The sequence below is a fragment of the Epinephelus lanceolatus genome, chromosome 9, assembly GCF_041903045.1.
Source record: "Epinephelus lanceolatus isolate andai-2023 chromosome 9, ASM4190304v1, whole genome shotgun sequence".
Taxonomy (NCBI): Eukaryota; Metazoa; Chordata; class Actinopteri; order Perciformes; family Serranidae; genus Epinephelus; species Epinephelus lanceolatus.
Genome location: NC_135742.1, coordinates 14,652,934 through 14,667,465, shown reverse-complemented (window position 1 = coordinate 14,667,465; position 14,532 = coordinate 14,652,934). Strand labels below are relative to the sequence as shown.

Genomic DNA, 14,532 nt, shown 5'->3' with positions numbered 1-14,532 from the left:
ACTTGTCTGTCCTGTCGATTAAAGGCTTAAATGCCCCAAAAAAAATCTTAAAAAAAAGAAAATAACTTTGTGTCATATTTGCTGAAGTTGTCATTAATGTTCTGAAAGACGTAAATGATACAAAAACAAATCATGTCCCTCCTCTTCTTCCTTTTGCTTCTAATGCTTCTAAACATACAAATGTAACGTTAGCAGAAAGGTACAATGCCAACATTAATTCTGGAAAAACTGAGTTTTAAAACTGGGTTTGTCTTAATGCTGTTTATCCATCCATCCATCCATCCATCCATCCATCCACTTATCCTTAGCAGGGTCACAGGGGCAGCAGGCCAAGCAAAGCACCTCAGACGTCCCTCTCCCCAGAAACGCTTTCCAGCTCCTCCCGGGGGACACCAAGGTGTTCCCATGCCAAATCAGATATGTTATCCCTTAAGCTTGTTCTGGGTCTGCCCTGGGGCCTCCTATCACTAGGATGTGTCCGGAACACCTCTAACAAATTGTAAATTGTGCAGAATGAGGGAGGAACAAGGGGTTAGTAGGGGCCCTACAGCTCTTCTGTGCCTCAGGACCCCCCCGGCAGGTTAATCCGCTCATACTTATCGCAAGTAAGAGGCTGACAACCTCCTGAGGCTTTTATCTGTGGAGTTTAAAACAGATGTGCAGGTTAGGTAAGAGGGTGTGGAAACTTTAATTTGCAAGATGTCAGTGGGAGTGAGGATGTGTTTGACTGCATGTGTTAGACAGATTGGTGGCCTGTCCAGTGTGTACCTTGTCTATCTCTTTCAGATTGCCTCCTGTGTCCTTGAATCCAAGAAGAATCATAATAGTATTATGGGATAGTGGCAGCCTGGTATGTTGTATTCAGCACCCTTTTGTTTGCTTTTCAGTTCTTTGCATGCAGCGTCCACAGCAAGGATCGGAGACATTCTTTCCACAGCGTGTACCAGTATCAAATAATGTGAAACTGAAACACAAAACCAATGTTTTTTTCAAACTGAGGTAAGCTATGGTATTTTATAGATTTTTACACGAAAAAGTCAGCGTACAATTCCAACATAAATACTGGTGTTCCTTTCACCAAGCTGTTCGGGCTTGGCCTTCAAACTGCCTCGTGCAGAGTTATTTCAAATTGGACATTGCTCCTCGTTTGTCCAGCGACTGGATTCCTTACAAAACCCCACTGGAACAAAAACTTCAGCAAAGTGTACAAGGGGAGTGAGTTAATGACTCCAGCATTGCTCTGGCCTTTGATCTGCATCGTCATGGAGAGCTTACTGTAAATGCTAACAATGAGAGACAGCACCGACACTTCAGACGCTGAGCTCTGCTTCAGGCATGCTGACATTTAGGGGCATGAAATCCCTCAGAGCAGAGTGGAGCACCACTTTGTTTAAACCTGTGACTAACAAGTGTTTCACACTGTTGAAAACAACAGTTATTGATCTCATTAGTAACCAGATAAGTGCAATCATATGACTATTGCTTTAAATGATGCTGTATGTCATGCATACTTTGCAGTTGGATCATTTGCCTACTAGAACTAGAAAAATATGTGAGAACCATCTTTCAGCAAATCTTAATATGGAGGCAGTATGATACTATGCCAGGAATTCACTGTATGCAGCTCATAGTCTTTATTACAGCCTGTATGTTTGCTCTATCAAAGGCTGCAAATTATTTAGTGTGATACAGTCCTCCTTTCCCCACTTGGAAGCCTTTATTATTATTATACATCACATCCTGTCACTTACACCAAACCACTAAAAAGAAAAAAAAAGTAAAGTAAAGCAAATTTGACATAAGTGTCATTTAGCTATGGCAGTGTATTGTTGCCACACCAGAAAGAGAAATCAGAGAAGTTGACTGTTATTACAAGATGTCAAGATGATTTCAGGTTATGAGCTGCACCTTAATAAACTGCCCTATGTTAGTCTTCATTTCTGGTGCGGAAGTCAGAGAAATGTCACCATGTAGCAAAGGAAGACTCACACACAGAACAAAAAAAGATTTATACTGAAGTCTGGATGTGCCCGTGTTGGACTTTCCTCAGTGCAGAATGAGGCATGCATACTGGTTCACCATATATTACTGGTCACTCTTACAGGTGCACGTGGTCAGTCATCAGCAGCTTGATGAAGCATTGTGCTTAAAATTACATTAAGATAAGTTGGTCTTGGGCATAGGTGGACTCTTTCTAATGTGTACCCCTATTTTTAAGTGGTGCTCTGCCTTTTGCAGGTGTAGCTTGTATCCATGGAGACCTCTGTGACCCCCCAGCGAATCAATGACACATGGTGCGACCTCCAGAGGGTCAGACATATTCTTCCCTCTGCGCAATCTGATGCATTTAATCCTTTTTAGTGTATGCCTATTTATCACAATATCATCGATAGCAGCAAGATCTCAACATGTTTCAACCATAGGATTAATCAAGAAAGCAAAAAGAAAAGTTTCTTCTTCTTCTTATAACCTAATAACTTTATTGGTCATAATAAACTGCAAATATTTTGATAGAACATTAAAATATCCAAATATAACTTAAAAAATAATTTATTATAACAATAATTTTTTCATGTTATAAGGTGATACTGATCCATGTTCTTTTTTCTGGTGGGGCAACAGTATGCTTCTTTTTTTTAGCACCTATTTTGGTTTCACCGCATTCACCCCAACCCACAGCTTGACTGAACAGTTGAGCAACTCAAGGGCCCATGAACCCATAAACTGTAAAGATAATGGACGTAGTTACCATGACATTGCCCATTATTTGTGGACTTCTGTTCTGAAACCTCAATCGGCTGTCACCATCTTGGTTTTTTGGAGCCAGAAGTGACCATATTTGGGCAAGAGATTGGTGCTGTGGAGGAGGAAAGGGTGGATCTGACAGACAGCCTGTCACACCAAGTGGTCCATCCTTAATTATGCATAATTGCAAGCCTTAATAAAATGTAAATGGATGAGTTATTTAAAAAATTTAACCCCATATAGTTGTTATGAAATTAGCTAGAGACCGAATGTGTTTTGTTGTACCAGGCTGTACATGTCTGTGGGCATTGACTGGCTTCTGGAGTCAGCCTCAAGTGGGCATCCAAGGAACTGCAATTTTTGGCATTTCTGCACTGACTACATTTTTCAGCCCCAAAGGTTGACGCTTATTTCAACCACATCTTGCAGTCTTCCTCAGCCAGTTGGGTTTGATCAGTTGTAATTGAGATGGCTCAGTTGACGTGAGCTTATTGTAAAACTTAAATTACATGATAGCAAAAGGAGTAGGTTAATAAATGCTCAGAGAGATGCAGATTCCATTTGTTCAGTTTGCTGTCACATCTCTCGACCCTGTATTTGCAAAAACAAATAGCTGAAGTGAAAGTTCTGTCACAAAACTACGTTTTTATGTATCCTTGCACACGTTTAAGTGGGTGTGTGAAAAATCCTGGAGCTTTCTGATGCCTTAGTTCCACACACTTTTGTTTTGTGTCCATATTTTTGTGTAGTATACAGAATATGCCCACAGTGTTCAGCCCAAGGACATGCATATCTTTACGGATGGACAAAAACGCCACCACAGAGATGGCAGAATTTTGATTGTTTTCGGCCGTCCAGCAAACTTGTGTCGCAGAAGTTAAAGTTTTCCCACGCACTTGAGGAAAATGAGCAGGTGTGTAAGTGGGTGTGGGCATTAAGTGACTCTGGTAGATGTTTGCAGAATGGGAGCAACAGAGAGACAAAAAAATTACACTATTCTAAAGACATGAATTTAATTTAAGCATTAGTTAGTCAGCTACTGAGATAAAATCCAAAGTTGCAAAGTTTTCCAGCAGGTAATCATGCTGCCTCCAACTCATAATGATACCCATGGCTGCATATTTGAAATACCAGAGGAGATTAATTATGTGCATGAGTCCCATAATTTGAGTTTGATCTGTCCTAGATTATGTGTGCAAAGAATGGGCCAAGGCTGACTCCATCTTCTTAGTCAATCCAAAAGGGCAGAAATTACACTGAACAAACACTTTTGTTTTTGCTCCCATTTTTCATGAGCTGAACTCAAAGATCTAAAACATTTTCTATACACACAAAAGACAATTTCCCTCAAATATTGTTCACAAATCTGTCTAAATCTGTGTTAGTGAGCACTTCTCCTTTGCCGAGATAATCCATCCCACCTCACAGGTGTGGCATATCAAGATGCTGATTAGACAGCATGAATATTGCACAGGTGTGCCTTAGGCTGGCCACAATAAAAGGCCACTCTAAAATGTTCAGTTTTATCACATAGCACAATGCCACAGATGTCGCAAGTTTTGAGGGAGCGTGCAATTGGCATGCTAACTGCAGGAATGTCCACCAGAGCTGTTGCCCGTGAATTGAAAGTTCATTTCTCTACCATAAGCCGTCTCCAAAGGCGTTTCAGACAATTTGGCAGTACATCCAACCGGCCTCACAACTGCAGACCACTTGTAACCACACCAGCCCAGGACCTCCACATCCAGCATGTTCACCTCCAAGATCATCTGAGACCAGCCACCCGGACAGCTGCTGCAACAATCGGTTTGCATAACCAAAGAATTTCTGCACAAACTGTCAGAAACCGTCTCAGGGAAGCTCATCTGCATGCTTGTCGTCCTCATCGGGGTCTTGACCTGACTGCAGTTTGTCGTCATAACCGACTTGAGTGGGCAAATGCTCACATTCGATGGCGTCTGGCACATTGGAGAGGTGTTCTCTTCACAGATGAATCCCGGTTTTCACTGTTCAGGGCAGATGGCAGACAGCGTGTGTGGCGTTGTGTGGGTGAGCGGTTTGCTGATGTCAACGTTGGGGATCGAGTGGCCCATGGTGGCAGTGAGGTTATGGTATGGGCAGGCGTATGTTATGGACAACGAACACAGGTGCATTTTATTGATGGCATTTTGAATGCACAGAGATACCGTGACGAGATACTGAGGCCCATTGTTGTGCCATTCATCCACGACTATCAGCTCGTGCTGCAGCATGATAATGCACGCCCCCATGTTGCAAGGATCTGTACACAATTCCTGGAAGCTGAAAACATCCCAGTTCTTGCATGGCCAGCATACTCAACGGACATGTCACCCACTGAGCATGTTTGGGGTGCTCTGGATCGGCGTATACGACAGGGTGTTCCAGTTCCTGCCAATATCCAGCAACTTCGCACAGCCATTGAAGAGGAGTGGAACAACATTCCACAGGCCACAATCAACAACCTGATCAACTCTATGCGAAGGAGATGTGTTGCACTGCGTGAGGCAAATGGTGGTCACACCAGATACTGACTGGTTTTCTGACCCCCCCAGACCCCCCCAGTAAAGCAAGACTGCACATTTCAGAGTGGCCTTTTATTGTGGCCAGCCTAAGGCACACCTGTGCAATATTCATGCTGTCTAATCAGCATCTTGATATGCCACACCTGTGAGGTGGGATGGATTATCTTGGCAAAGGAGAAGTGCTCACTAACACAGATTTAGACAGATTTGTGAACAATATTTGAGGGAAATTGTCTTATGTGTGTATAGAAAATGTTTTAGATCTTTGAGTTCAGCTCATGAAAAATGGGAGCAAAAACAAAAGTGTTGCGTTTATATTTTTGTTCAGTGTATGTCCTTATATCAGACACAGACCTATCTTTATAATCATAATCTGTTTTGGAAAACAGTTGTGAACAGAGATTAACACGCGACCCAATCCTGCATAAGCACATTGCAAAACCTTAAAACACAGATAACTATTTAATCCGACAAGTAAACTCATTGTGACCTTTTCTAGAGGTTTCTCACAGCTTTGGAATTTCATCCAGGGGAAAGAAACACATTTACACAAGGCCACACATTGTATCACTGTGCATTTTCATAATCAGTAGCCACGTCACACCTGATGCTTGTACACAGTGTCAATCCTTAAATGCTTCAGATATTTAAGAGTGTTTGCATGATGACTCTTTAAAACTGCTGCTGCTGACTCACTGTACTGTTCAGAGAGAATGTTATGAGCATGTAAGATATCATGTGATAAAAACATTTATTTTCTCACAGTGTATCCAGGAGGGAGATTCTTTGGTATCCAATCACAGCTGAACAGATCCACCCACTAACTCAGTCGAAGTTTCTTGATGCTTTTGTTCCGTTGGTAGTATCAGGAATGTGGACTATCAGGCTGAACGAGGGAGTACCTTCTTCATTCGTTATCAGACTGTGGTTTTATGCACAGTACAAGCAGTGAGAGAGTCTGTGTATCAGAGATCATCAGATTCACAAAACACTCTGTGCAGAAGTATGAGAGGGTGCCGATGTCTCCGTTCAGCAGCAGAGTTTCACTTTAGTGTCAACACACTGGATGGAAGTGATACCGGAGGCCTCAGAGGGTGCATTTTTCCTGTTTCCTAAGCAGACAAGCATATCATACTAAAACATAAAATAGCACCACGTGGTTTGGTGAATCCTCCAGAAAAAAAGAGATTACTGTGGTGTCAGTAAAGTGATTGAAACACCCAGGGAAATCACCTCCTCACCTAATTTCCTCAGAATTTTTAACATGTCATTGTCGGCCTTTTCTCTGGAACAATGTGCCTAATGTCAGCAGACAGAAACCTACTGTTTACAGTATCATTAGTTATTATTTGTGTGCGTGTGTCTGTGATTTTCCCCCCCGTGGCATAATATTATAGTTTGTCAATATTTTCGGAGGGTGGGGTGCTGTCAGTGTTGTTTGTTCTTGAATTTTATGTAATGTGTTTCTCACGCCACTTGTTGTTGTATGCACCTTGATGCAAAGCACATTGAATTCATTAAATGTGCTATATGCCATGTTCACTTTATCTCTAATGATCCCTCAAACCACCTCTCTGTCTGTCCTACAGTTTCCTTTGTATCCCAATTCATATGTAAAGTTGCCTATTGACATGCTTCCTGTGCGCTCTATAGCATGTTGTTATTAGCATTCAGCCAGAAGCCCCTAAAGTAAGCAGTACTTTAGGGGCTCCAACATTTTTGGCTTGGCTTTGTCTGTAAAACAAAGCTAAGTCTACTTGTAGCCCCTCATCTCTGGTTGCATGAGCCTAGCGGTCATGTCAAGTTCAATGACAAATCATGTATTCGCTTGATTTATTTAAATAAATCAAATCCTGGAGACGTGTCCAGCAATTTACAGGAAAAGGCAAACATTAGAGGGAAGGTTGAAAAAACACATCTGACGTTGTGTAGCAGGAATACATTTTTCTAGTTTCTGCTACAGCTAATTATCTTGCAACCACACCATGGGCTTTGACTGATAAAATCTGAGTCAAAATGGCCACCATGAAGGGATAGCCTCTGTTTGATTTAGGTGGTGCAGCCAGTTTTATCAGGGTTGTGTTAAAGCCGCCCCTGCTGTAGCCATCTTGATACAGTTTCTACAACCTAATTGGCTTCCAGTTGATAAAGGAGTTGCACAAATCAAGCTGGGACTAACTAAACTAACTAAAATCATTCACAGTAAGGTCTGAAAGATTTGTCCAGCTATTTTAACTGCAGTTTGTCTGTAGTTCTATATCTGGCGGCAATAAAGAGGAATAAACTTCCAGTATCTCTGAAACTGACTGCAGCAGGGAAAAAAAAAATAAGCAGGCTTTGAAGCAATGGCCAGCAAATAGATTCTCAGAACAGAGACCTTGCACAAGCAACATGGTGTGACACAGTGTTGTCCTGAGGTGATTAACTGGATATTGTATTTGCTCCTTTCGATCTTACCAGACCAGTCAACTTTACTCTTGCCAAAAATAATCAGCCTCATACAGCTGTTATCCTGCCTACAAATTACATAACCTTGTTGTTTTATCATGCCAGTGCCAAGGCATGGTGAGACCTTGCACGCATACACATGTTACACCACAACTGTAGCTCTGCCAGCCAACCACATATTGCATAATATGCATCAGATAAAACTGAACACATAGAAAAATTTGACCCTAAACAACCCACTGACCCCTCGTGCATCAGCTCATTTTAAGTTGCTCTGGGTGAGTGTCAACTAAAGACCTAAAAAGTAAATGTAAAATGAGATCTACAACATGCCTCTATAAATACCATCAAGATGAGGTGATGAGGTGATGTCCTCATGTTTTCTGATGTGTGTGCCAGAATACCAACAGTGTTTCCCAAAATGTGACTTGCAGATTGCAACCAGCTGAAATTTCTACCATATAGAATTCTTTCGGTGTTGTACCAGGTGCTTTAAACCACAGTCTTGCGTTAAAAAAAGCTTAATAAAGGGTGACCTCTAGCTCAACTGGTAACGTGTGCTCCCATGTATGCTGAGTCTTTGCAGTGGCCCAAATTCAAGTTCAAGCTGAGGCCCTTTGCTGCATGTCGTCTCTCTGCCCTTTGCCCCCTTTCCTGTCAATCTTGAGCTGAAATAGATTATTTTTTGGACTTTTGCCTTTATTATAATAACTGAAAAAGTCCAAAAAATAATCTTTTGGAAAGAAAAAAAAGCTTAATAAAGTGGTTTCATGTTACAAATCAGTGTTTTTCTGATGCTGCTTGTTGCAGATGGGCTGCCAACTACAGTGGCTGATGCAAGTGGCCTTATCTAAGTCCAGTGTTTGGTTTGACCGAACATGGCAGTGAACAATGCAATCTCTATGAAACAGGGCCTGCTCCCCATGCAAATAAAACATGGCTCATTCCAAGGTAACAAAAACACAAGAATTTTTATTTTCAGGTGATAATTCAGTTTAGTTCAACTCCTACTCCCATTGCTTCCTCTAATCAGTTGACTATGGGTGTTCACTCTTTTAGTTATCCAATCAAACTTTGCCACAATCTCTCTCAGCCAATCAGGATGCTACAGCAAAATTTTAAATCTGCTCTCTCTTCTGCTGCTGTCATTTAAGGCAGAATCTTTGTGCCCTCCTCCACCCCGTTCACCTCCAGCCATCGTATCCAGAGTCCAAGACAAGCTCGACACAGGATCATTTTTCTACTCGTCCAGATCATCAGCACTTTTCCATCTTCCTCTCATCTCATCCTCACCACCTCTACTACCACCAGTACGTTCACAACTGTACTGGTGGTAGTACCAGTAACACAACCAGTAACAACCAGTGGGTTCCCCAGGTCAGGGTCACTTTCTGGGCCCTGTTTTAGAACAACAGAGTGTTAATTATCTGCAAAATAAAGTGTTTTCAAGAAGCAAAAGCAAAACCACAGTGGCTAACAGAGTAACATTAGGAGTAAGATAAGTACAAGAATGACTAAAAACAAACTAAAATGGTGTAAAAAAAAAAAAAGATATAACAATGAGAAGTAGTGTTGCACATGATTTGAAAATGATATTGCACTATATTGACAGGTGATTATGATACTGGAAATTATACAGTATAGAAAACATACTTATTATATTCTATTCCATTTCTTCCAAGATATCCCCCTAAATCCTTCACACTGGATCTATGAATCAGTCAAACTGTCCCAAAGTAATAAGTCAACAACCAAACTGTTCTGTTTTCACAGGAATGGAAGGGATCCCATTAGAAACACAGTGAATGCATATTTTAAGACCAAAAACTGTGTCAGATGAGAGATGGAAACTGAGAGCAGACACACTGCGGGGTTTCCCTGGTGTTAAATGTCAAAAGAGTCAAGAAAAAAGCATATCACATACCAAGAGAGTTCTCGCAGTGAGGCAAAGGGAGGCAAGGGTTGGCAAGACAGGAGAGCTCATCACCTGTTATGATGTCTCTGAGAAGTAAAGAACTGAAACAACGAAAGTTTCCATTTCTTTTCGAAAGGTCACAAGAGGAAGGAGGTATTCAGAGCAATTTCACATCCCTTGGGTAAAATGCCACTTGTTTACATATGACAGGAAGAAAATGCCAGTTGAGGTGATGGAGAGACAGACATAAGCCTTTACAACAGTACAGAAAAACCTGTTTCCTTCCATGACACCCAATGACACCCAGTCTGTCTCGCTTTTCCCATCTTCAGCATCAGACCCGTACTCTCTCTCCCGGCCTTGCACTTAAGTGAACTTTCCAGACCTCAGCTGCATCCTAAAACCAACTGTTATCACACAATGCAACAACACAATGCACAGCAGGTAAGCTGAGCTGGAAAATGAAAGGTCTTGCCACCTCATTTGAAAACTCTTCTCAAGAAGCCTGCTTCTTAAAAATCCCATGTAATTATCATCACATATTTTCCCAAAGTACATTGTGATGGCAAATACATTTACTGCCTGGAAACTTTTAAGAATCTTTTAATGGATAAAAGGCTATGTTTATGAACTTCTCTGGACTCCTGTGCAAAAAGTACAAAGCACAAACTTCTGCATCTGTATTGACACATTTGTGCTTGGAATTTTGGATTTCCTTTGGTGGATCTGTGTTTTCTGGGTTTGGGTTTGACTTGGCAAGTTTTTCTTACTATACTCAGTCTTTGGGCACACAGGACTTCTGTTTTTTCTACATATTTCATTTTATTTTGGGAATAAACATTCGTCCTGTCATGTGCCTGTAGACTAAATAAAGTATGGTCATATATAAAGACTAAATATAGTATGACAGCAAAATGACTGTATCTCAGCATGAACTGTATAAATGAATTCATAAGTTAAATATCAAAAATATACACACAGAGTAAAAAAATTCATATACATACACGTTTGCATTTTTCCTAATTTTTTGAATCCTGACTTTGACTCATGATAAAAGTTAGATATTTTTATATGATCCAAAAATTTCAAAGATGCACCATAAGATACTTATAGTAAATCAATACCAGATTTCATGACTTTAGACCTATCAGAAGAAATGTTGTGGCATTTTTCCTCATTATACTAAATATAATCTTTTAGCTCAGATGGGTTAGGTGAAGACTATGATGTTCATGTAACCATAACCAAGTGCAGCCATTTTACAAAGATAACTGTAAAAAGGTTTTTAACACTGTTATCACAAGCAGCTGTTGTAGCTCATCGTTGAAAACAAAAGAAATACTTTGTCAGTGAACATTTTATCAACTGTGCTTGACTGACATCCTCCTCACTCTTCTGTTACCTTTGTTACACCTTCATTAGTCACGTCACACGTTTCTCATAAGTTCATGTCTGTAGAAGTCAAACCAGCCAGAACTGAAGACACCTGTGTAGGTGTGCAGGGCCTCAAACACACGCTTTGTGATGGTGGTGAGGAGGCATGATCTGATGAAGAGCAGTGGCTCGAAACGTCGTCATTCACTCATTCATTTTTTCAGTTTGAGGAGGCAGTGTCACTTCAAAGTCTAACTTTGATCTCCAACGGCAGATGCAAGTATTGCATCACCCCTTGTTAGTGCCAGCAGTAAAGTGCCATCAGCGCGTTCACACCTCAGCACATTACCTGATCCTCCTCCACCCTGCACACCTGTCGCTCGCTCCCTCATCGAGCCACACCTGTCGCTTATCCTCATTAAACTCACTGCAGTATTTCACTTTCTCACTCCTGACCTACATGTTCAACGCTGACGTGCAACATTATACAAATAAAACACTTTGACAGTGTTTGATTCGCACACCATATATTAAATCCAGCCTTTTTTGAGAGTGTAATACATTTAGACTGGGCAAAGATATGCAAAAGGCCCTGTGACCTCTATGACATAGAAGCAAGACAAAACTCTTTGAGGTCATCTTGTGTCTTTTTTGGTTGTTTTGTGTCTCCTTATAGTTCCTCTGCATCTCTTTGGGGTAATTTTGAGTCTCTTCCTGGTCAGTACGAGTTAATTTAAGTGACATTTTGCAGGTGAAGGCCAGGGGTAGCCCTCTTCAGTAATCCATTCATGCCCACAATGCAATGCACACTGCAAGACAATGTAGAAGATAATGTGTTGACTCTAGAGACACATCAGGAAAAATAAATTACGCTTCTGAATTAAGTTCACAGTATCATTACTTATTTATCTATTTAATATTAGTTATATATTGTGCACACATGAGGACATACTGTTTACTCTCAGGTTTACCATGCTTCCTGTCACAGTATGTACAGAAGAGAAGTAGTAGTACTGAAGTAGGGTGTAATTACGTATAGGCGCCATGTGACGTTCAGTGTGTTAAGTGACGAATCACATAGTTTAACACAACATATCTAGAACATTTCTTCAGCCGTTGCCTCAGGCCGCACGTAAACTTTCATGGTATGCCTGCTTTTACAAATAGAAGTTAATTATATGTTGACTGCATAATTAAAATGGTTCCTTCTGAGTCAGTAAGTCAGCGTGTAACCTTTATTTCATTCCAGCTGCTGTTTTATGATGTGGGCTTATAATTTACTGTTTGTGTATCCAGTTTGTCTCAAAGTTTCACTGAGATTAAAATCTCTTTTTTGAGTGATCTACTGTGTTGCCATCAGTGATGGCAATAAAATCTGTGACCACTCAGTGATGGATGAGACTAATGTTGTGAGTCTAACAGAAAGACATGAACATGATCTGCACAGCTAAACCTGATATGCAGGATACTGTTGATGCTTTCAAAAGGCTGAACAGTACTCTGTGACTCTGTAAACTATTCTAATACAATGACATGAAAGATTTCTACAGGAATAATAAAAATCAACTATCAGAAAACAAAATGTGTCTAGATATGCAAAGACATAAGTGTGTTTGACTGTGTTAAAATGTTTTCTGTCCATCCAGACTGTCAGCATTGTCTCCAACCACTTGATGACCATGATGACACTACTGTTTGTGAATGGGGTGTCTACATGCTGAAGAATGAGGCAATAAAAACAAAACAATCAGGTTTTCATGGCAGCATTTTCAGCTAAACAATGAACTAAAAAATTGTCTGTCCTGAACCAAAGGTCAAACTTTTTACAGGCAGTGGAATACAAAACCACCCAGGAGGGCTGAGCCTCTGTAAGTACACTGAGATGTTGACAAACTTTTTAATCTTTAGCATAGCCTACAGCAACTCAAAAACTTTCCATACATGCATAATAGCCTACACACTGCAAAAAAAAGAGAGCTATAGATGTTATTTGGCACTGAGAAACCTTTAACAGGATGATTAACAAAGCAACAACGGAAGTTATACAAAGCTAAGAAAGTGTTTCTGACAAAAATTACAATACAAATAAAACAACAAAACAAGGAAAACAACTTCAACCTAAATAGAAACAAAAAGCTCTATAAAATCGCCATTGATAATGTCAACTATGCTACTCAATATTATTCAAAAACATGCTGGATTCTACAGTATTTCAAATAAAAAAATGTTTCGATCAGATACACACTGGTCACCCCTTGAAGGGACAGTTCTCAAGATAATCCACAGACCATCTTGTGAGCAGCTGCATGTAGGAACTCTTTTATTTACACCGAACGCCACTCACTAACTGTATCACTGAGCAGAAGGAAGCGCACATCCACTTTTTGAAGACAATTTCATATAGTGGTCAAATGTGGAACTACAACTTCTACGTCTGTCAGTTGATGCTATGGGCCCCAAAAAGGCTTTCTCCCCACCATAGATTTACATTGTGAAAGAGACGTGCATAAATCAGTGTCTAATTCAACCTCCATAGATATATATACGTAGATGCCGCATTCAACGGTGCTCCTCATTGGAGCGATACGTCAGCGCAGCCGCCATCTTGCCCAGGTGGAGCCGCGCTGCCTAATACATGTATGTCTATTGAGGCAGGAGATTATTTATAATTAAAATCATCATTACTCGCTGAATTCTCAACCGATTTTCATGCGGTTTGGTTTGTTACAATCGTCAGACATGTAGTTATGATACAGGATACTTGGTTAAATAAAAACTGCAGCTTTTCATACCAAAATATTTGATCCTATGTAGATAAAGTAACAGTAATAGTTCTACAACACATTTAAACTAAACTTTCCCCACGTAATAAATATACTAGATGTACAATGCCCACCATGATGTCATTTAATTATTAATTTTGACTATAAATGTTTATTCACATTTCACACAATGTGCAAAAAATAGTGTATCAGCAGGGTTGTGCCAAGCTACAGCGTAGATTCTGATTAACAAATGTTGGTTTTGTACAAGTGAAAATAAATGACTTAGAGCAGCATGTTTACACAAAATTTTGCTTTAATCTCATATGTATAACACCACAGTTCTCATGAGAGCCTGGACACAGAACTGTTTACATTATTAGGTCATATTTACAAAAAATACAGTGTACAGTAGCTAGTATTGTTTTTAGATGTCTGCCCAGTCCTGTCAAAGTCCTCAGGTCTGAAGTGACAGCTACAGATGACTGAGGAGTCACTCGGGACAAAGTCCTTTCTGTTCACTGCTGCTACCCATGCCTGTCTCCTATCTGTGTTTTTTGGGAAACTACACACAAAATAAGTGTGTCAGAAAAATGCAGTTCCACATAATTTGTAGTTACAATTCAGGCCACAAGTTAACTACTAACGTTATACTGCGTTATGTCACGTTGGTGCCATGAAACAGATAGTTGACAATTTGGAATGACACATACACCAACATAGCTGTTTGACAAAGCATCATAAT

At 40.3% G+C, this 14,532-nt stretch overlaps 1 long non-coding RNA gene across 1 annotated transcript; it reads left to right on the top strand.

Annotated features, from left to right (window-relative positions):
* The first annotated feature begins 791 nt into the window (after positions 1 to 791).
* Positions 792 to 9,009, top strand: LOC144464355 (uncharacterized). Its single transcript, XR_013492082.1, has 3 exons — positions 792 to 850; positions 8,547 to 8,687; positions 8,891 to 9,009. It is a non-coding gene; the product is annotated as an uncharacterized LOC144464355 (long non-coding RNA).
* Positions 9,010 to 14,532: the final 5,523 nt, after the last annotated feature.